We start from the raw sequence: 22,023 nt of genomic DNA on the forward strand, positions 1-22,023 counted from the left end.
ACATGTGAAACCCATGAGATATCATGTGAAATATAAAATATCTCATGTGAAACCCATGAACTATCCATGTTAAAGCTACACACCATGTAAACCTGTAACTTCATGTGAAATCCATGTAAAAACCATTAAGCAATATACCACAGAAAATGGTAGGCCTACCGTGTTCTTTTGTATGGTCTATAGCCTAATGTTTCCCAACATTAAACCAAATAATTCAAATTTACTTTTTATTTCATTTCAAAATATGCAATACAAATTGAATGTTTAAAACAAACAAAGCAAAACCAAATTAAAATTATACATAAAAAGCCACAAAAAAAAAAACGCAGGTACGCGCATGTCAGTTTGTGTGGTGTGCGTTTGTAAAAGTGTGTCTCAGTCCTTTGTGTCTTCTGCAGCAGGCATCCTGTTTTGGGATAGAAAAAGATCAAAGATTAGGGCAGTGCAAACCATAGACTGTAAAAAAAAAAAAATATGGACGCAGTGTCCATGACGTCACCCCGTAGGTTTCTGAAAAGCATTTTTGAAGCTTAAATTGAATGGGGCTTAATTAATTAAATAATTAATTTAATTATTATCCATTTGTAATATTATTATTATTATTATATTATTATTATGTCATTAAACATTCCGTTTTATTTTTTCCCAAATTCCGTTTTTTCCGTTTCAATTTTAGCAAATTCCGTTTTTTTTACCCTTTACTGTTATTTTAGTTGTAAAAAGAGTGTGCTTTTAATGTTAATGATTAAAATGTACACAAATAAAATAGGCATTTTCTCTTAAAATGACAAATACTGCATGATGCAGCATAACACGGTTATGAGCTTTAAACTGTCCTGTAAAATAAATTATATTAGTTTATATAAGTTAAAATAAAAGTCACACTCTAGCTGCGTCGTAATGTGCATACTATCCATCCTAAATAGTATGTGACATTAGTAACTGTCAATATTATTTCGGGCATAGTATGCACATTGGGACGCAGCTTCAGTCTCTCGCACGCACTATCGAGCGCTCTCTCGGACACACTCGGTCTCTCTCGTGCGCACTGTTGAGCGTGCTGTCTCTCTCTCGCGCGCGCTCTCTCGACTCGGACACACACTCGGTCCGGCACCTCATAGACAGACGTACACAGAGGGGACTTTGTGTGTGTGCGACGAGTTTCTTAACTTTTTCGTCGATGAAAGCAGAGCCGTGGAGAGCCGCTTCGCCATGCTTTCAGTGGAAACGCGGCTATTGTTTTGATGCAGTCATGAGCTGAAATGACGGGAGGGGTTGTGTCGCCCAGATTTGCTTCCCCGTCTCTCTGCATTTTCCCCAGACATACGTTCTTCTCCCACACAAAAAACGAATTTCATTCCAAATATGTAAAATTCTGCGAAATTCCGCGTTAACACTGGATTCTGCGTTAATTGGCCAATTCCGCGATTCCGTCCCCGATCCCGTGGTCGCGGAAATTATAGGGCCCTACGTAAATATGCTATGAGCAAAACATGTTGGCAAACAGCAATGCCGTTTGCATCTTGCTTAAACAACTGTATAAAACGAGTGGTGCGTCTCATTTATAAAAAAAAAACAACTATTGACAGTTTGTGAATAGATCACAATGTAGACTGAGGAATAAACTGAGTCCTCAGTCCTCACTCATGACGGTTTCGCAAATGTAAACAGGCACATGGGGATCACACTTGGATGTTGGATCGTCTGAATATTACCTTTCTGCTCGTCTCCTCAGATCTTTTAACTTTTGTGCCATGCAGACCTTAATCTCAGTGCCTCCGATGCCTGGGTGCCTCTTTTTGATATGGTCTGTAAGAAATGAGATTGATTACATTAAAATTTGAAAACAAGTTTGTCATGACGTGACATAACTGCCAGATTCAAACTGTGCTTTTCACGCTATAGCTGTCGCTGACAGACGCGCTCAGTGCCATATAAAAACTATTGATAAAAGATATTCAGACATGCTTACCAATTATTAGCTGCACCTTTTGTAGGTCAAGGCTCTTTTTTCACCAACAACCCCTTTTTTCCGTTCATGTTGCCATCTCTTTGAAAGAGAAGATGGAGTCCATAAGAGTTCTGGTTAACTTTTTGTAACCCTTACATCTTTGAGCATGATCCAAACCAACTGGGTTCATTAAGTCAGTCACAGACTTGTTCTGCAAAGCAAAAAATAAAATAGAAAATTTTCGTCAGGACAGAAACCGTGATCTTTTCAACGTTATTACGTATTAGGTGAGGTTTTCACGTTGGAGCTGTGAGTGTAAATTTTAGCAAATTATTTATTGTTCATGCTCGAGTCTTGTTACTCTTTTACCTTCATAGTTATTCCAGAATTTAGGGGTAAAATGCGAGAAATCTCCTTTAGTGGACTTAGATATGCTGGGCACTACTCACTGATCTATATAAATGACTTGATTGCTCATGAAGTCATGTAAATTGAAGTCACCATATTCAATTGAATTAATAGGAAATCATCTGACTTTAATGAGAAAACATGACCTAACGAGTCAGTGTTTTTTATATTTGAATACTATACATTCTTACAATGTAAACATCCTAAACATTTCTAATTATTATCAATGTTAAAAACAGTTATGCTGATTATTGTGTTTTATGTAAACCATTGTAACAGTTTAAACCATTTTTCCCCCTCCAGGATGTATTGTTAAATAGACCACAAACATACTGTATGAAGGGTAGTTTACACTAATGTTCAAACATTTGCGGTCAATGATAGATTTAAAAATTAATAAAACAAAAAAAAGAAGAAATTAATATTTTTACTCAGGAAGAATGCATATTCAAATAAATGCAGTTATTTAAACCTTTCTATTCATAAAATAATCCTGAAAAACACAAAAATATGAAACAGCACAACTGTTTTCAACACTGATAATAATCATAAATGTTTTTTGAGCATCAAATCGTCATATTAGAATAATTTATGAAGGATGATGTGAAGCTGTGATGCTGACAATTCAGCTTTGATCACAGGAATTAATTGCAATATATTCACATTGAAAACATTTTTTTATTTATATTATTTCACAATATTATTTTTAAATCTTTTTTTTTTTTGTTAACATAAGAGACATAAACATTTGTACCAAGACAATTAGTAAATGTTTGACATTAGTGTAGGTTTGACATTAGTGTATGTTTGGCGTTTTACTTACTAATCATATGGTTCATCAGTAGTGCTTTAGAGATGAAGATCAGCTCCACTTCAATACGTTGCAGGGCATCAGCACTGAAGGATCTAGGAACACAACAAGCCATTTGTCACTGAGCCAACAATGTTATTATACAATGCCAGGTTTATTAAAAGGAAAGAATCTACAGCAGAGGTGAAATGCAGAAAAGAGAAATAATTTAAAATACAGAATATAATTTCTTAACTAGGATAAAAGAATTTGTTTTTGGGTTTATTATTCATTTAATTTGGCTCATACAGTGTAACTTCATTTGGATGTCAAAACCTTCTTAAAATAAACAATTTAAAAATAATTAATTTGAGAAATAAAATGAGGTTATTTAATGAGCTTCCTCGGCTCACGTGTCCTAACGTTAACGTTACTTCTCTGGCAGCAGCTTTCCTCAGAAATGTTGAAGTCGTGGAGCTTTCTGTCTGTTATGGGTTATTTTGTTACTACAGAAATCACAGAACATTTTTTAATCAAAATGTGTTTAACGTTACCATTGAGCTAGCTAACGTTAGTTTCAGCCAATTTTATTGCTCCTGAAACTGAAAGTAACATCACCGATACGTTATGTTTATGTTTGTGTTGAATAAATTAGCTCACTTCCTAGTAAAACCCTTACAAAACCTCTCATCTACACATAAGAGGTGATTAAAATAAACTTTAATAAATAAAAGTTTAGCCGAGTTAACGTTACGTTAGCCTTGCTAGCTAGCCTAGCTGCTACCTCTTTAGCCTTGCTACCTCAGTACCTCTAACGGACTTTTTCCGAAGACACTAACGTTACACCATGTCGATAAAGTAAATTTTTGTCAATTACAAGCAGGAGAAATGTAATAAAAAACAGTTGTGAGTATTATTCGTGTGCTTTTAGAGACTAATCTCACCTGAAAAAAGCCGTGAAAAGTTGAAACAACAGCGAGAGAGGGAGTTTCGTTGTTTACCAGAAGCAGTGGTCCCGCGCCGTTTCCATGGCAACTCTGCGCGCCGCCCGCTCCGGTGTTTGAGAGACTCGAAATTTCAAGGTGCACGGCATTGATTAAACCACGTCAAAATCATGCAGCACTTAAAACATATACTATACATGTACATATAATAAACATGTCCTGAAAGTGCTGTGTAAATAGAATATGAAAGCAGTAGCCTATTGATTATATCAAATATAAAATTATATTGTTGATTATGTAAACTATATTTATAATATAGCTTTAGAAATGGTAAACAGTGTTGAAATAAAAGTATTGCAATTAAAACAAACTTGATTAAAAACTATACGCTACATTATTATTAAAATATTTTCATGATGAATATATTTTCACATTAGTATAGGCATATGTGGGCCTAGGCCTACACATGCATTATAAGCTTTATGTTCTGCATTTTGTGTGAATAAGGCTAAAAATGTACAGTATTTGTGACGTGGTAACATAATTCACATGTTAAAACCTATTACAACGTGCAAATATATTTTACATCAGCTCCACATTATTACCTATAACATGTTTTCCACACGTGCCACGTGTTCCATTAAGTTCACATGAGGTGACATGATGTTCACATGTGGTCGAACATTACTCATGTGGTGACATGTTGTTCACATGTGGTGAAACATTGTTCACATGTGGTCGAACATTACTCACATGTGGTGACATGTTGTTCACATGTGGTGAAACATTGTTCACATGTGGTGACATGTTGTTCACATGTGTTCACATGTGGGCACATGTGGTCACATGTGGACACATGTGGTCACATGTGGAAAACATGTGATAACATGTGAAATTCATGTGTTTTTTCTGTAAGGGTAATGACTAATGTATTTTCTTGGGAAATGGTTTAGATGTCTATTGAAAGCCCAAATTGTGCCTTGTTTTAGACTGGGACGCTATTAGACTGGGAAGTGACAGCGTTATATAACGACCCAGCTAACAGGGAACCAGAACATTCACTAACGTTCTTTAAAAGTTGTGTAAATGTTAGGACAAAACGTTATTAAAATAATGTTTTCGGAACCATCATATAACGTTATTAACGTTCTTGTAACGTTGAGAGAAAACGTTCTTAGAACAACGTTCTTGGAACGTCTTTATCACGTTATTTGTATTTGATGAACGTTCTCATTACGTTGATAAAAAACGTTCTTAGAACAACGTTATCGGAACGTCTTTATCACGTTATTTGTTTTTGATAAACGTTCTCATAACGTTCCAGCAACATTATGCTAACCTTAGGATAACGTTCTAACAACATTATGCTAACGTTCCAGCAACGTTCTGCAAACATTAAGACTCCGTTCCAGCAACGTTAAGCAAACTGGACATTTCCACGTTTTTAGAACATTTTTAATTAACGTTCCCACAACCAAAATGGAACGTTAGAAAAACGTTCTCAGAACCTAACTTTGTTAGCTGGGGATGGACTCAATGATCACACAGAGTTCTGATTTAACTGCCAAAATATAACAAATATAATTGTTTGTATTATTCTGTGTGTCTGTGTTTTCCACACTGTCAGGCTGGTCATGCCGTGTTCACACTGAGCGGGTTTACGCCTGGTTCAGATTACACAATATTTTTGTCTGTTACGATAGTCACTGTGTCAGATTACGCGATTTTGACACCTAAAATCTTGTTGTGTCGTGGACAAGATAACACAGTCTCATCCCAAGACGCCATAAACGTCTTTTGACCATACGTCAACATCCGCCTTTTAGGGTACCCTTAAACGTCGGTTAGATGACGTTATCGGATCCTAACCCTACCCCAGACCTAAACCTAACCCGTCACCTAACCGACGTTAAAGGGTACCCTAAAAAGGCGGATGTTGACGTATGGATGAGACTGCGCTGGACAAGACACATGTCAGACTACACGTCTATAACGGCGCGCGTGATGTCATCGAGAAGACGAAACTAGTAGCGAGTGACTTCCGGAAACGAACGTAAACAAACAATAAAGGGTAACACTTTAGAATACGGTTCCTTCGTTAATGAATAACTACACAAGAACCAATGAGTAACACAATATTAACAATCTAGTAACTATTATTAACTAACAAGAAACTCTGATTAACGAACTAGTAAGTAATAGCGCACAGACGAACGTGGTAGTTCACTATTAAGTAATCAATAACTACTATTTTTAATACTTCCCAGAGAACTAATGAAAAAGTGTTCTAGTAACTACTATTAACTAAAAGAAACTCGTATTAACAAATTAGTAATTAATAGCTCACAGATGAAAGTGTTACTAGATACTTCTGTGGGAATTACTAATTATTTGGATATTTATTATAAAGTGAATCATTGGAACTAACTAGTAATTACTTCTTAGAACCAGAAGTGTTATTAACCTTTCAGAAAGACTTTAACTTCACTCACTGCTGTATATTTAATAAAAAAGCACAGTAAAAACGTTAAACCCTGAGAGCCAGACAGCTTATCAACCGCGTGATGTACTGTAAAGAGCCTCGCTGTCAAAACTCAGAGCTGTTTTATTAATTAGGAGCTGTAGGATGCTGAACGCTCTCGAATACATCAAAACCTCAGTAAAGATCATGTTCCCTGAAGGATTTGTGAAGGAGAAGAAACATTTTCCCCACCTTCGCCTTAACCATCACTCTCAGCTGAAACCATTACTCTCAGATCTACCTGTCAAACTTAAGTTAATAAAGCTTTTTAGTGTGTTATTTGTGATATTTCTCTGAAGGTACTCCGCAAAGCTTTCACGGCAACTTATTCTAAATAAAACATAGCATCAAAAAGCCTCTAATCTGCTCGCCTTCGGGCCAGTCCTCCAGTTGTGACGTCATGGCATGAATATTAATTAGTCATGTTGACTTTGCAAAGTAAGCAAACTGTTCACGTAAACAACAAATGACTGTAATATTCATGAGTATAGTGCACTTAGTTTTCAGGACATACTGTGCTGGTTTAGGATGCTAGTTTAAATATTGATAATTATTGTGAACACACTTTACCTTACCTGTAGATAAATGCTTAGACTTTTGGTTTTTTTTCGTTGTGAAAGGGTTAGTTCACTCTAAAAATTAAACTTCTGTATTCATTTACTGATCCTCAGGTCATGCCAAACCCGTAAGACCCGTAAGAAACGCAAATAAAGATATTAGAATAGTTTTACGATCTCTTTATGAACTATAACAGAGGCATAGACTGTCAATGGAGGGACAGAAAGATCTATATTTGTGTTGATGATGAGCGAAACTCTTACTTCACTTCAGTATATTGTTTGGAAAATGCAGAATTGTCCAAAAATGTGGGGTCAGTATGAGATGTTTTTGAAGAAATGTAATTGTATGATATTCTCGGGAGATTATACAGGAACAGGAATGACAAATATAACATAGCAGGCAACATTTACATTGTTACAAAACGTGTATTTTAAATAAATGATCAAAGAATATATATATATATATATATATATATATATATATATTTTATCACAGTTTCCACAAAAATATAAACCAGCAAAACGGTCTTGAACTTTGATAATTCAGATCGTCAGATCATCATATCAGAGTGATTTTTTAATTTTTTATTAGATTTAAAATTTTGACAATAAACACACCAAAAAGAAACAGAACAAACAACAATCTATCTATCAATCACTCCCACCCACCCCGCGGTCTCTTTATAACGGGGTACAAAATGGACAGATAAGTCAACAGAAAAACAGTCACAGGAAATATAAAACATTTAAAAATAATAATAAAAAAAAAAATAATAATAAAGAAATGGGATAAAGTGTTAAAGTGTTCAAACTGAGTCCTGAACATTGCTTTGCGCAATATACTTGGAGACCTTATCAGCGGCTGTTGTCCAAATTTTTAGTGTTGAGATTTGAGCCAAGTTCACCCGAGCTGTGGATATTTCTAACATTATAATGTCCTGAAGTTGAAACAACCACTTCAATATATCCAAATTATGTGGTGGGAGCCAGTGTTGAGCTAAGAGTTTTTTTGCAGACGTTAAAACCAGCCAAGTAGACAATTTTTTGCAGCTTAGAGAAGTCATCATTCAGCAATAATACAGAGGGTATCACCGGAATCGGATATTCAATGATTTTCGATAAGATACCACATACCTCAGTCCAAAAATGTTTAACCTTTTATATCAGAGTGATTTCTGAAGGATCATGTGACACTGAAGACTGGAGTAATGATGCTGAACATTCAAAAATTCAATAATTTTTTTTTAACATATTAAAACAGAAAACAATTATTTTAAAATGGAATAATATTTCACAATATTACTGATTTTTCAAATAAATGCAGCCTTGTTGTGCATGAGAAACTTATTTCTTTTCAGTTGATGCAGGCTAAACAGAAAAAGAAAAGTGTTTGTGTGTGTTGCATGACCCAATACTGCACCTTTCCCATATGGGATCCAGCGGAGGTTGCAGCGGTGTCGTGGAGCCGGTCTCGTCCTCGATCTGTTTGCTCAGGTTCAGGAATAGCAGCTCTGTTTTCTCTTCAGCACACGACATGGTCTAATGTTCAGAAGCAGAAACTGAAAGAGAATATCCCATTCAGTTCAATATGAAGAGGCACCATACAGAGCATTTCTAATTAGTGTCAGGGTCGACTAATTATAGACTGTGAAGAAGCCTTTAATTTCACATTACTTAGGAAGGTTGAGGAGGAGGATGGCAAACAAGCAGGACAGGTTTATTTTCTCTCGCTCCTTCAGTTCTGATCACATTATGCCGTCTCAGAGGAAGGCCAAGACTTTTTGGTTGAAATTATACCGAATGGTTATTTTTAATATAATTGGTTTATAAACTGGTGATCACACAAATATATAATACGTCACTTTGTATCTATAGTATTTAATTACATTATCAAACCCAAACTGCCACCACAACGGTTGTCAAAAATCAACAACAACAACAACACAAACAGAAACTTTATCTAAATAACATGAAGGGAGGGCGGGATCTTATGCTTTCAAAGCTAGCCTAGCTCTCTGAAATTACCTACCCTACCTTTAATAAGGTAGTTAATGATACTGAATCCTACTTCTGTGAATATTAACCATTTTCTACTTGGTTAACATGAACTAATAATGAGCAATACTGCATTTATTAATCTTAGGTGATGAATATCATCATTTACTAATAATTAAAAAGGTTGTATTTGTTTACATTAGTCAACGCACTGCGATGAACAAACAGTGAACAGTATTTTTGATAAGTAATATTAACAAAGATAAACTAATACAGTAACAAGTATTGCTCATTGTTAGTTCATGTTAGTTAATACACACTGTAAAAAATTTGGAGTAGGATTTACTTGCTAAACTTTCTCACTCAGAAAATGCTAGTAAATTTACAAAGATTTGCCAAGTAAAAACCTAAACATATTTATCTTTAAGTTAAATTTACTTGGAATATGGAATTAAGTAAACTTTACAAAAAATAAGTAATTTTAACTCGGCTTGTAAAAGGTTGATTAATATCGATTTCCTTTGCCTTTGTATTACACTTCACTAAAACAATAATATTAAATTTTATTAGTCATTTATGTGCTTTACTTAGATTATCTAAGTAATTTATAAATGCATAATGTCAGACATTAAGGCTCATGTGAATGCAAACACCTCAATACTTGGTAGACAATACACAATGGCGGTAACATTTGATGGATCGTTTTTGTGTTCAAAAAATTCAAAAAAGTTACTCGAAATGTCACAAAATGGCAATTTAATAATACTGACAACAAAAATCAATGATAAAACAGTGTAAATACAGCTGGAAACCAGTGAAAAATGAGCCTCATTAATTATTCAAGGTCCAGTGCATGATGGGAACCCCGGTATCAGAAAAGTTGAGTAATTTTTACTTAATTTTATTGAGTTGATATTACACTTTCATTTATACTCGCTTGAAATAAGTACTGATATGGAATTTACTTAGTTTTTTAAATTCTTGCCTGAACTAACTTTTTCAAGTAAATTACATTGGGTCTTTTCACTAATATTTACTTCACCAAAAAATCATTTTTTACAGTGCATTAAGTAATGTTAAGTAATGTTTACCAAGAAATCAATAAGGCTTATGATTAATAAACAATTTGCCAAGTAAATTAAAGTAATTTAAAATGTATTAAAAGATCTTGTTTTTTAAGAAAATGTACTTTGTTTTAAAAATGTTCTGATATTTTGACAGGAAAAGAAGACCACAATACTCATTAAGATTCCACATTAAAAAAATGGACATCCAATTTTAGATTGGTTGTATTATTATTTAAATGTTTTGTTTGATTCATTTTAGTCGAAGAGTATAAGACGTCATACAACTGACGCTTCTGACCATACGTCAACATCCGCCGATTTAGGCCACCCTAAAACGTCGGTTTGATGACGTTTTAAGGGGACCCTAAAATGGCGGATGTTGACGTATGGTCAAAAGCGTAAGTTGTGTGACGTCTTGGGATGAGACTGTGTTAAAGAGTATGAAACAAACTCAGGGATTTGTGCGGTCAAGAACTGTCTGATCTCCTGCTTCGGGCCATTGAGAAGGACAGTCCATTCAAGAAAGATTTACATCAAGATTTTCCCAGACAAAACGATATTTAGCTAAGAATTGAACAGGCACAGATCTATATAAATACTTCAAATACTGTACATTTTTGTAATTGGCAATTAAGTGTGATGTTTTTCTTATTATTCTTTCTATTGTTTTATTCTTTCTATTATTGTTAGATATTTCTATTAAGTCATCTGAAATAAAGAACTGTGAACTGTGATCTGATTTTTAATAATAAATATGATACAATACAACACAAAGTTTATTAATGAATCACATTTAAAAACAGCCGAGGTTGACCAAAGTGCTGTACAAAAGAAGATAAAACAAACACAATAGGTGTAAAACATAAAAATAAAACCCTGAAACGGCAAGTCAAGGTATATTAAAACGCCAAAGAAAATAAATGCGTCTTGATGCAGAGATAGTTCATGAAAATCATCATATCTCATTACATGACTACCAATCTGCAGAGAAGAGGTTCTGTGTAATGATGTAGTTGATGATCTCATTACATCATTTTTTTTCTCATGTTTTTTCCTCTCATTTTGAGCCACTGCTCCTCGAAGGGTCTTATCACGGCTCTGTTGAGGAAGGATAAAATGACGCTGATCCTGCATCCAATAAACAGGAGGTCTGACCATTCAGTTTAAGGACTGCTATAAAACTTTCGGAGAACAGCTGTTCACCTTGTCCAAATGCTACGTCGTAATAGTTTATTAGTTACTGTTTGCACATTCTTTTATGTCTATATTTTATGGCGGCCATATCTTGTTTTAAAGGTGAAGTATGTAATGTTAACCAGCTAGTGGTTGAAACGGGTACTGCAATTCAAATTTAAAACTGATAAAGGAAAGCGAGGGGGCTTGAGACCCGTTTACACCCAGAACGATGACTATACAGATAAATATATTAGCGTCCACACCAGCGGGTGCTTGTCTGTCACTTTAAAGGGATAGTTCACTTTGAAATTAATTTTTGATATGTTTTATCTTACCTCAAGGGCATCAAGATGTAGGTGTCTTTGTTTCCACAGTATTTTCAATTTTGACATTTTTCAGTCAAACCGTTGTTGTCTATCAGTCATACACTGGAGGCTAATGGGGTCCACCAAAAAGCATGCACAGAGAAGTCAAAATTAAACATGATTTAATGACTCGTAAATGTAAGTACACATTGATGGCCTAATCAAGTATCAGTCCATCAAGCTGTATTTATAGGCCCAGGCCACGCCCCCTTTGGATCTGACGTCTCCAAGGGCCTCTCTCGATAGGCTGCCGCAACGCGTTTTACATTAACTTCAAATTTAAGAATAATTTTTGGCTTCAATATCTCGTGGAAACGAGGTTTTCCCCTAGCGTAAGATATTACGCAGTACTCGTTCCCTCTTCTAGTTACGTTAGTAACCGTATACGAATTACGTTAACAGCCACAATAACTGTAAAATAAGTAAATAGGCCTATGTAAATTAATTGCAAACCTATTTTCTGAGAGTGGTGGTGGATCCTGTCTTGCACAATGTATCCATGATTTCGGGTACGACATTGCGGGCACTTTCATGGGATTGCACCCACTTTTCTTTTCGTTCAGCCTGAAAATGAATTGCTTCTCTGCTTCCTCTCACTTCCTCAAACAGAATGTCAATGAAGAATAACTCTACCTACAAAAATGAAAAATGTGCCAGGGATGATAATGTCAACCAGATATTTGTGCTTTGTAGATATAGGACTATACATCCACCTCTATGCAATGCAATTAAAATTTTAAACTTGGTCAAAATCCAAATGCTCGCTAATGTAATCCGAGGGCCACGGTAGGCTGATGGGAAGCAGCCCCTCCAGGTAACAACAATTAACAAACCTTAATTCCAAGAATATCTATTATTTTATGCTTTATGTTTGGTAAAATGGTGCATTGCATTTGTCATTGGAAGTGGGAAAGTTCTAGTGCCCAGTAGGAACTTATAACTGGAACGCCCCTCAAGCTGCGACTGGGAAATTTGGGGAAAACGTAACAACCTCATCTTCAGAATCCAAAATGGCTGCCCAACACATCAACCGTTGTGAAACCAAAGTAATCATATTATTGACAGTATCACATAAATTAGTTTTTGAGGGGTTCTGGATGCTGATCAGTTATAAGTAGGGTTGGGTATCGAGAATCGAGTATCGATTGGAACCGAGACTAACTTTTCGTTTTTCCCGGAATCGTTCAAAAGTTAAAATTTCGATTCCTAGTTTCGATATTCACAGTCCGCCGAGCGGAAGAAGAAACCGCTGAACAACACCAACGAAGAAGCGTCTACCGGAAGTGTTGGCATAACCACGCGAGTCGAACATGAGTACCTTACGTCGGCGGTCCAAAGTGTGGCTTCACTTTTCTAAAAATAAGGAAATCTCGGCAAAATGCTAAATTTTTGACATAAGGAGTATTTTTACAGAAGGAGTATTTCCTTCAGAAAGGCCGTAGCAAGGTTAGCTAAACTTTTTTGACCCTGCCTCTTTTAAAAGAATCGGAATCGAGAATCGTTAGGAACCGGAATCGAAACAAGGAATCGCAATCGGAATCAGAATCGTTCAAATTCAAACGATACCCAACCCTAGCTATAAGTACTAAAAGTACTGTAGTTCGCAATATTTTTTAATGCATTGCCATTCAGTCGCTAAAGAGTTATAGTTGGATGCATATACTGTATGAAATCAAGGCTTGAGATGTGTCTTCATTCATATTGTTTGCTTTGTTATTTTGTTGAGTCATTTAGCATATATCCACTATAGTAGGAGTCGGACATTCACTAAACCGCCATTAGATTGTATCAATCATTTATAAGATTTACTTTGTAGATTTATTATTATTTATTAGTTAGATTATTGGTCAACACGGAGATGCACAGGAACCAGTGATGCTTGTTCTGTCATCTTCCCTATTTACTACTGTATGTGTGTTTAATGTGAATAAAGCCTAAATCAAATCTATCCAGCGTATAAAGAGATTGCGTATCTTCACAAGACTTGGATTGAAGTGTGCAATTTTTTGATCTAAATTTTTTCTAAGCCATTAGCATGTAGATGAAGTGTAAACAGTAGCTATTAAAACATTGCTTTGTTTGTTTGAGCAACAGCTCAACTCAACAACGGTGTGTGAGTTTGGAGAAGGAGTGTTTCCAGGCCAGGAAAATCAGTTAAAAAAAAGCCTGCAGACAAGAACAGACCTATTTGTAACAAAAAAGTCAGTGTATTTAGATGCTTTATTTACCTCAGCAAAGGTGTTTTCACCAGCGGCATTGACTGGAATGGCGAGTGTACAATCACCTAGACTTCACTTTCTTCTCTGGTGATTAAATCTGAATTAGAGTGTGCTGTAGAAGTAAAATTACATAAAACAAACCCCTGGAGGCAGCCGCTTCACATCCACAATCAATGGTTAACATATATTTTTCCCTAGCTGGCGATTTCACACAATTATTCGAGCTGGGAATGATGAGGGCACTGCAATCTTCTCCTCCGGAGCAATCTTCTCTCTCCTTTGGCTCTTCGTAATCCTATTCCCCTCTGACACCCAGCATCTAACCAGCCTTATTAAGACAGTCTAGAGCGAGAAGTTAAAGGGTACGCTGTGAAACGCGTCCACGATACACACGGGCGAGCCTATGACCTGGGATCTGGCCTTTTTCCTTCTCGCCATACATGAACTGCATTTCTGCTAATTAGTAAATGCACTCATGACATTGTAAAAGATATACAGTTACAATATAGTCACTGCAATATTGCATCAGCTGATTTAATATTAGTGAAATACTAATAAAGCATAGTATTGCATATCACATTGCAGTAGCTCTCATGTTATAAAAGACTGAAACTTGTACAAAACTGTCTTTAGATATTATATGATACATTTCTGACAAAGATTCTGCTCTGTGTTGAGTTTATTTTCCAGTAATTGGTTTGTCCATAACACTGCCAGCCCTGTTGTTTCATAGTTAAAAAAGAAACTACTACTGTATGCCAACTTAGTGACTTTGTCACTAGAGAGTAGCAACTTTTCAGACCCTTTTTAAGGCCCGTTCACAACAATAACTATAACGATAACGATAAAGGTAGTTCTAAAAATCATTCTAAATACATTAGATTAGAGGAAACTATGTTAGTATACTTTGAGTAAAGGTTGTGCATCTGGCTGTACGCATACCCCAGACAGCAAACTGACATTGAATCAACGTGGAAACGACGTCTCTCGTGACATTGAAACAACGTTGATTTTGCTCATCGAATTAACGTTGAACCAACGTCAGACGCGGCATTCTTCAAAGCTAAATGAAAATCGAAAATTGGTTTGCTTTCATAACGTTGAAACAACGCGTTGATTTCAAGTTGATTTTCCGTTAGTTTTGAAAGAATGACGCGTCTGACGTTGGTTCAACGTTAATTCGATGAGCAAAACAATGTCAGATCAACGTTGTTTCGATGTCATATTTCCACGTTGATTCAATGTCAGTTTGCTATCTGGGACACCAATCGCTCGTGTCAAAACTTTGGTCTTAATAGAGTTTAACCGTTTAAACCATCTTGGTTCTGAAATGTTCTCAATTAGATGAATCCAGACAGCAAAAACGAGAGTCACTGCAGAGCTATTTTACAGTGATCTCGTCTGATTGGTAGATATTTCTGATGGCACAGACAGAAGTATACACAATCTTTAATCTTTAAAGGTTTCCCATTATTCGTGAAAAGTCCAGGTGTAAATGCCCTCCGAAATGCATTCAAGACAGACTGCAATTCGATTGCACAAACCACGTCAGAAGGTGCTTTCGGATGCAATCCAGACACAACTGGACAAGGGTTAATGCATTTGGTTGTTGAAGTCACATATGTAAATTTTACTCCTCCAAAAATGGTAGAAAATGAAGGTGCAATAGCATGTTTTAAAGGCAACCCAGTCGTTATTTTTTGTTGTTTTTGCGCACAAAAAGTGTTCACGTCGTTTGATAAACTTAAGATTGAGCCCCTGTGTCTTTAATGACTTTTCGATGCCTCAAGAAGCCTATGGACTAGTATGCAGGAGCGATCTTAATATCTTAAATATCTTAATTTGTGTTCGGAAGATGAACGAAGGTCTTACGGGGTTGGAACAACATGAGGGTGAGTAAATACTGACAGAATTTTCATTTTTGGGTGAACTAGTACCAGCTCGACTCGACTCGCGTTTCATTCCGTTTTCCATTGCAGACAGTACCGCCACAATTAGTACCCAGTCGCCATAGCGACGCGTTTCGTTCCTCGTTGCCCCATCAAGGTCTCGCTGGATCCTCTCTTCGGACAACCAAACAAAGGAAAGTCTGCACCTCCTCGTTTGACCACGGCGTATTCTTCCGAGTGCCCATAATAATACTAGTTAGTTTAGAAACTATCTCTGGCAAAACGTTTTAAAAATGGCGGGGTTATTCTGGATACTCCATCTGGTGCGTGTAATGATGACGCAGTGAATGGTGACGATTCTCTCTGACCAATCAGCAGTCGGCATTGTTTTCACGTCACATTTTAGTATCGGCTCAGCTCGTCTTAGCTCATTTAGAACCTCGCCGGAGGTGATACTAAACAAAAATACCCGAAAGCAGGTACAGGTACAACTCTTACACAGCGGAAAACCAAACAAAGGCGAGCCGAGCCGAGCTGGGACTGTGCAGTGGAAAATCTTTGGAAGACACTTTGGAGATATGAAGGATGCAATACTATATAGGTGCTCAAGATGAACATGAGATTGTGTGTTATGTCCCCTTTAATAACCCTGGGTAAATTACAAGTGTTATTAAGCAAGTTAAAAGACTGACATTAAGAGAGGTGTAAAGCTGCTGTCCTTGCCTTTAGATTCCTCCAGAAGGAAACTACGGATCTTGACTCTTTTGACTCTCGACTCTTTGGCTCTTGCACAACATCTCGCTCTATTTGAGAACATTTATGCTGCCCTACATGGTGCCCGTCTGGACATGGTGGGGCCCTGTTGGATGTGCGCTCCTGGGAAAGTGCCCAATTGTCCATATGGTTTATCCGGCCTCATCGTCTGGACAATGATTTTGCAATATGTTGACAATGGCAGTCACACACTGTTTATACTTGAGTATGTTTCTGGTCAACTCAAGGAAACAAGAACTGTTCACCTTAGGAGTTGTTGATCAGTTTACTTTAGGAAACTGGTTCTCAATGATCCCGTCGACATGAACTCATCTATCAGGGTCATTCTGACCTGGACAGTGCCAGTCACAGACTCTCGGCAATGAACGAGTCAGAGACAGAAGCAGCGAGTAAGCTTGTTTTTCACTTCAAATCTGATGCTCTCAAGGTGTGAATGAGAAGTGGTGCTGTCCACTCCTCAGCTGTCCGGCAAGCATTCACAAACCTGTGAATTGGAGCATTACTCCAAAAATGTAACTTTTCTAAGGACAAATGCTAGCCTTGCTATATTCTCTGAGGCGCGTTTGTAACGTCACGTAATACGTAATTACGTTCAAAAGGTCCGGGCGACGTAGCCGGAAGTACAGAATCAAAATCGTCCGACATCGTTGTTTTTCCTTTTAATTCCCTTTTTTGTAAACGGTGTTTCAGTTAGTTTGCACATTCAACCTATGTGTTCAACTTGTAAACACTGACTCTGTACTTTCGGCTACGTCGCCCGTGACCTTTTGAACGTAATTACGTAATACGTGACGTTGCAAACGCGCCTCACAGAATAGAGCAAGGCTACACTCTAAAAAATGCTGGGTTGTTTTAACCCAACTTTGGGTCAAATATGGACTAACCCAGCCGTTGGGTTAAATTTTTACATTACATTTTTAACCCAACATTTTGGGTTTGTCCATATTTGACCCCAAATCGGGTTAAAACAACCCAGCATTTTTTAGAGTGTAGCATTTGTCCTCATAAAAGTTACATTTTTGGAGTAAGTTTTGAAATAACTGATCGTTTCGCATGATAAGACCCTCATTCATCGTCTGATATCGTTTAAAGACATTTGAAGCTGCATCTGAAACAGTTATTAACCGTCTTTTGATACTTGAACCGTTTGGTTCCCATTGAAGTCCATTATATGGAGAAAAATCCTGGAATGTTTTCATCAAAAACCTAAATTTCTTTTCGACTGAAGAAAGAAAGACATGGACATCTTGGATGACATGGGGGTGAGGACATTATCAGCAAAAGTTTTTTCAAGTGAACTAATCCTTTAATTGTAAAATACCGAACTTGTCCTTTAAGTCTGTTGTCAAACGGAGCCGTAGGGGTGGAGGAGCTGGAGGTCCCTGAGAGAGGGCTGATGGGAGACAGTGACCTCAGGGGCTGGGGACTGGTGTGGAGGCTGAGGAGAAACTTGAGGAACCCTGTACAGATGTGTGGAGAGGATAAGCGAGTCCTAAACATACTGTAGTAGACAGGATCAGGTGGGGTTGAAGGGGGTAGGGTATCCTCCTCTCCAAAATCAAAATCATTGTTGATGGTGGCAGTCTGAAGCTCAGGCTACATCCACATTAATCCGGATACATTTGATTTGACATTTGGTTTTCGTTTAAAAACGCTCTCCGTCCACACTAGCGTTTTCAGGCGTTTTCCGACGTTTGAGTGTGAATGAGAAACTTCTAAATTCACTTTACTGCGCATGCGTGAAACTTCACAAAAGCTCACCGAGATGATACAGACGGGAAAATAAATAATAATGTTATCGCACAATAACAGGATAATTTTATTTAGCAAAATTTCTCACCATCACGGATGCGTCCAGGTCGTATTCAGTCACCATGTTTGGTCTAAAACGCAACCGCTCTCCTGTTTTGCCGCAGGACAGCAAATGTAAGTACATTATCTGTCATCTTTGCAGTACTTTGCTATGAAGAATAGCACATATTAAGTAACATATTTTAGCAATAGTGTAAAAATGAATAACACATAACAGGCACAATACCGATTGGTACTACATGGATCACATGACTTTTGATTACGTCATTGTTTTGAAATACCTCCGGTGTTCTGACAATTCATCGAGATTTCCTACTTACCGTTATGCGCATGTGCAGACTCACAGTTTTTAATTAATTACAAAAGGTACATTTTCCTGTTATAATGTATAATTTCCCTTTAAAAAATGCTTACTACCATATGAATATTTGTACGGTCAGCCAGCTGAAAAGGAATAACTGAAAGTTTCAGTTACTATAAGAAAAGGTGTACTTTGACAAGTCAAAGATGAATATTTTATGATAATTTTTACTTTTCACACCGTTTTAAAAATAAAAACAGTAGCTACTCATAACTTAGAATTGTATTAGAATTGTATTTCATACGACTTTAATCGGCATTCTGTGATCAATTCGCGCTACGGTAGCATTTTTCGACAAGGCAGCAAAAATCGACAGAACACCGGCTTCACTGTCCACACTACAACGCGAAAACGCCGTTTGCAAATTTATCCGCTTTGGAGAGCGTTTTCCAAACGATACGTTTTTGTTGACTTAAAACGCCGTCTCAGTGTGGACGGAAGGCCAAAACGGAGAGAAAAATATACGTTTTCAAACGAAAACGTATTCGTGTGGGCATGGCCTCACTCTCAGTGGTGGGAGCGTGGGTCAGTTCTGCACACGTATGCGTTTTTATCTATTCATCCTCCAAAAAATTTGCCACGCACAGACACATTGCACACCAAAGCGTATCAATGAATCCCTTGCGAAAACAAAACCACAAACGCAAAACAATAAAAAATGGCGTCTTCAAGCTGTGAGGATTATTTTGTTGTTCCTAAAAAGAGAAAAACAAAATATTGGGTCCATCCAATCCTGAGATTGTGTAGAGAGGAAGGGGAGTTCGCTTCTTCGCTCCAAGAGCCACATATTAAAAAGAAGACCAATTTCGTTGAACCAAATGATCCAGAACCGTTCTGGATTTTGCGTTTGCTTGTACGGTGGCTCTGAATTGACAAAACACAGGAACTTGAGTGTATCTACTCTACCTATTTAACTGAATGATTCATTTTTGTGTCTGCGCTTACCAACAAAACCAGCTCAGTAACAGTACAACTGTTACCAAATGTTAGCAGAGAGAGAGAGAGAGAGTGCTGGACACAATAATGAAAAGCTTACAAAACACTGAACTCACACAATTTTCCCCCGTCTAAAAGCAGCAACTCCATTCTCAGACACAGCACATTTATAATCTTGTGGGAATGCCACAAAATTCACAAATATCACAGTGCTTGCAATGTTTCCTCGGTGACATTACGGAGGCACGTTCCTGCGCGAGTGACAGGGGTCTGAGAGCATGGGCCGATCCAGCTTTTGCGGTAATCCACCTCCATCTTTGTTTGGGATAATAGGGGCGACCAGGGGCTCATTAAAGTCTACAGACTGCAGTGTATAAACTGCTGAAAGACCTTATTAGCGCTTCTCTAATTCAAAAAGCAGCCGAGGGATCTTAATAGGGATGTCACCATAAATAATTGGTGCGAACACGAGACGTTCAAAACTAGAAATTAGTCTGGCGCCACACAGGATCAGAGATAAGCTGCTTGTTGATATATTCTCTGTTTCCTCAAACGATGTGAGATGGTAGAACGAGGCACATAACACAAGTTAGCTTGACTACACTGCACATTTAAATTATTATTATTTTTTAAACAATGATGCATAATGGTTAATAAGTGAAATATATTTCTGTAAGTTTCAAGACAACCATATTCAGGCTTGTCCTAATGTTACAACCAGTAAATGTGTGTGTGTGTGTGTAGATATCATAAGCCAAAAGTTTGAAATAATTACGATGTTTTAATGTTTTTGAAAGAAGTCTCTTATGCTCACCCATTTCTTTAATAATAAATAAATAAAAAACAGTGATATGGTGAAATATTATTACAATTTAAATACAGTATGTTTCTTATTGTAATATAATATAATATTTGAAATGTTTTTTATGATGACAGAGTTTAATAAATCTATTATTCTGCTTCATATTTTGATGTTAATCATGATTCAAATGTTTCGGGTTAAGTTAGATTTACTACAAACAATTTTTTTAAATTAAATTAAATTAATAATCTCATTAAATTTATCAAAAGTGACAAAGACATTTATAATGTTAAAAAATACATTGTACAAAAAAATATTTAAGCAGCACAACTGTTTTCAACACAAATGTTTGTTGATCATCAAGACGGAGTAATGATGATGAACATTCAGCTTTGATCACAGGAATAAATTACACTTTACTATATATTAGTGTAGAAAACAGTTATTTTAAAATTAAAGAGAGAGTTTCATTGTTTTATTAATAAATGCAGCCTGGTGATTATATATATAAAGAGTTTAGATGCAAAAGCCTCTAAGTGCCATTTGAAATTTTCTTCTAGAATGATGATTTTTATCAAGCTTGTATATTTAAGTTCAGTGATTTCACTAAAATGGCAATGATAATTACCTATTAATTGTTATTTAAGTGAAATTACTGAACTTAAATATACAAGTTTGATAAAAATCATCATTAAAGAAGAAAATTTCAAATGGCATTTAGAGGCTTTTGCATCTGAACTCTTCATATACACTATTAGATGCACTTTCTATACATAAGTGTACAATTATTACAGCCTTTTGGTGGCTTATTTATGGATTTGTGTTGTGTGTGTCTCATTGTTTGTTGCACCGGCGGTGTGTTTCATTAGACGTGTGTTTCGTCCTGTGGCAGATTAGGTGAATAATTAATTTCCTCTCCGATATGGTAGACTGGTTGTAATTAAAGAGAGAGGAGAAAAGCAATGAGACGCCTTGCTTCTATCACTTCCTCTCTCTCTCACACACACACACACACACACAGAGAGAGAGACTGAAGCTGGTGTGTCCTTTAGAAGACCCCTGGATCTGTCACGGCTCCTCTCTCCATCTCATTATTGGGACGGTTCCTCTGATCACCAGCCCTGGTCAAGCTCTCTCTCTCAGACGTGAGTCAGGACAACATGCTCTGTGCTCGTCTTGTGCTGGAATGTGACAAAGAAAGTGTTTTTCCTTTTCTTTCTTGGACATAGACCAGCATCGCATATGTGGTTCAAATAAACAATACGCAAGCCAGAAAACAAACTGATGGAGGAATAAACCAGCGAACAACTGATGCAGTGCAACACTGAGATACATTATAGCCTACTGTATAATGGTTGGATGGGGTAAGTTGTCACATGTGTTTAAAAGCATAATATTAGACACACTCGTGTGTGTGTGTGTGTGGTCCTGGTAAATCCTGCATTATGGGGAC

The 22,023-nt window shown here is 36.8% G+C and overlaps 1 long non-coding RNA gene across 1 annotated transcript; it reads right to left on the minus strand.

Annotated features, from left to right (window-relative positions):
• Positions 1 to 213: 213 nt before the first annotated feature.
• Positions 214 to 4,561, minus strand: LOC120474872 (uncharacterized). Its single transcript, XR_016145899.1, has 5 exons — positions 4,094 to 4,561; positions 3,183 to 3,265; positions 1,973 to 2,162; positions 1,716 to 1,809; positions 214 to 406 (listed from the first exon to the last, which is right to left on the minus strand). It is a non-coding gene; the product is annotated as an uncharacterized LOC120474872 (long non-coding RNA).
• Positions 4,562 to 22,023: the final 17,462 nt, after the last annotated feature.

The sequence above is a fragment of the Pimephales promelas genome, chromosome 12, assembly GCF_988280905.1.
Source record: "Pimephales promelas chromosome 12, fPimPro1.hap1.1, whole genome shotgun sequence".
Classification (NCBI taxonomy): domain Eukaryota; kingdom Metazoa; phylum Chordata; class Actinopteri; order Cypriniformes; family Leuciscidae; genus Pimephales; species Pimephales promelas.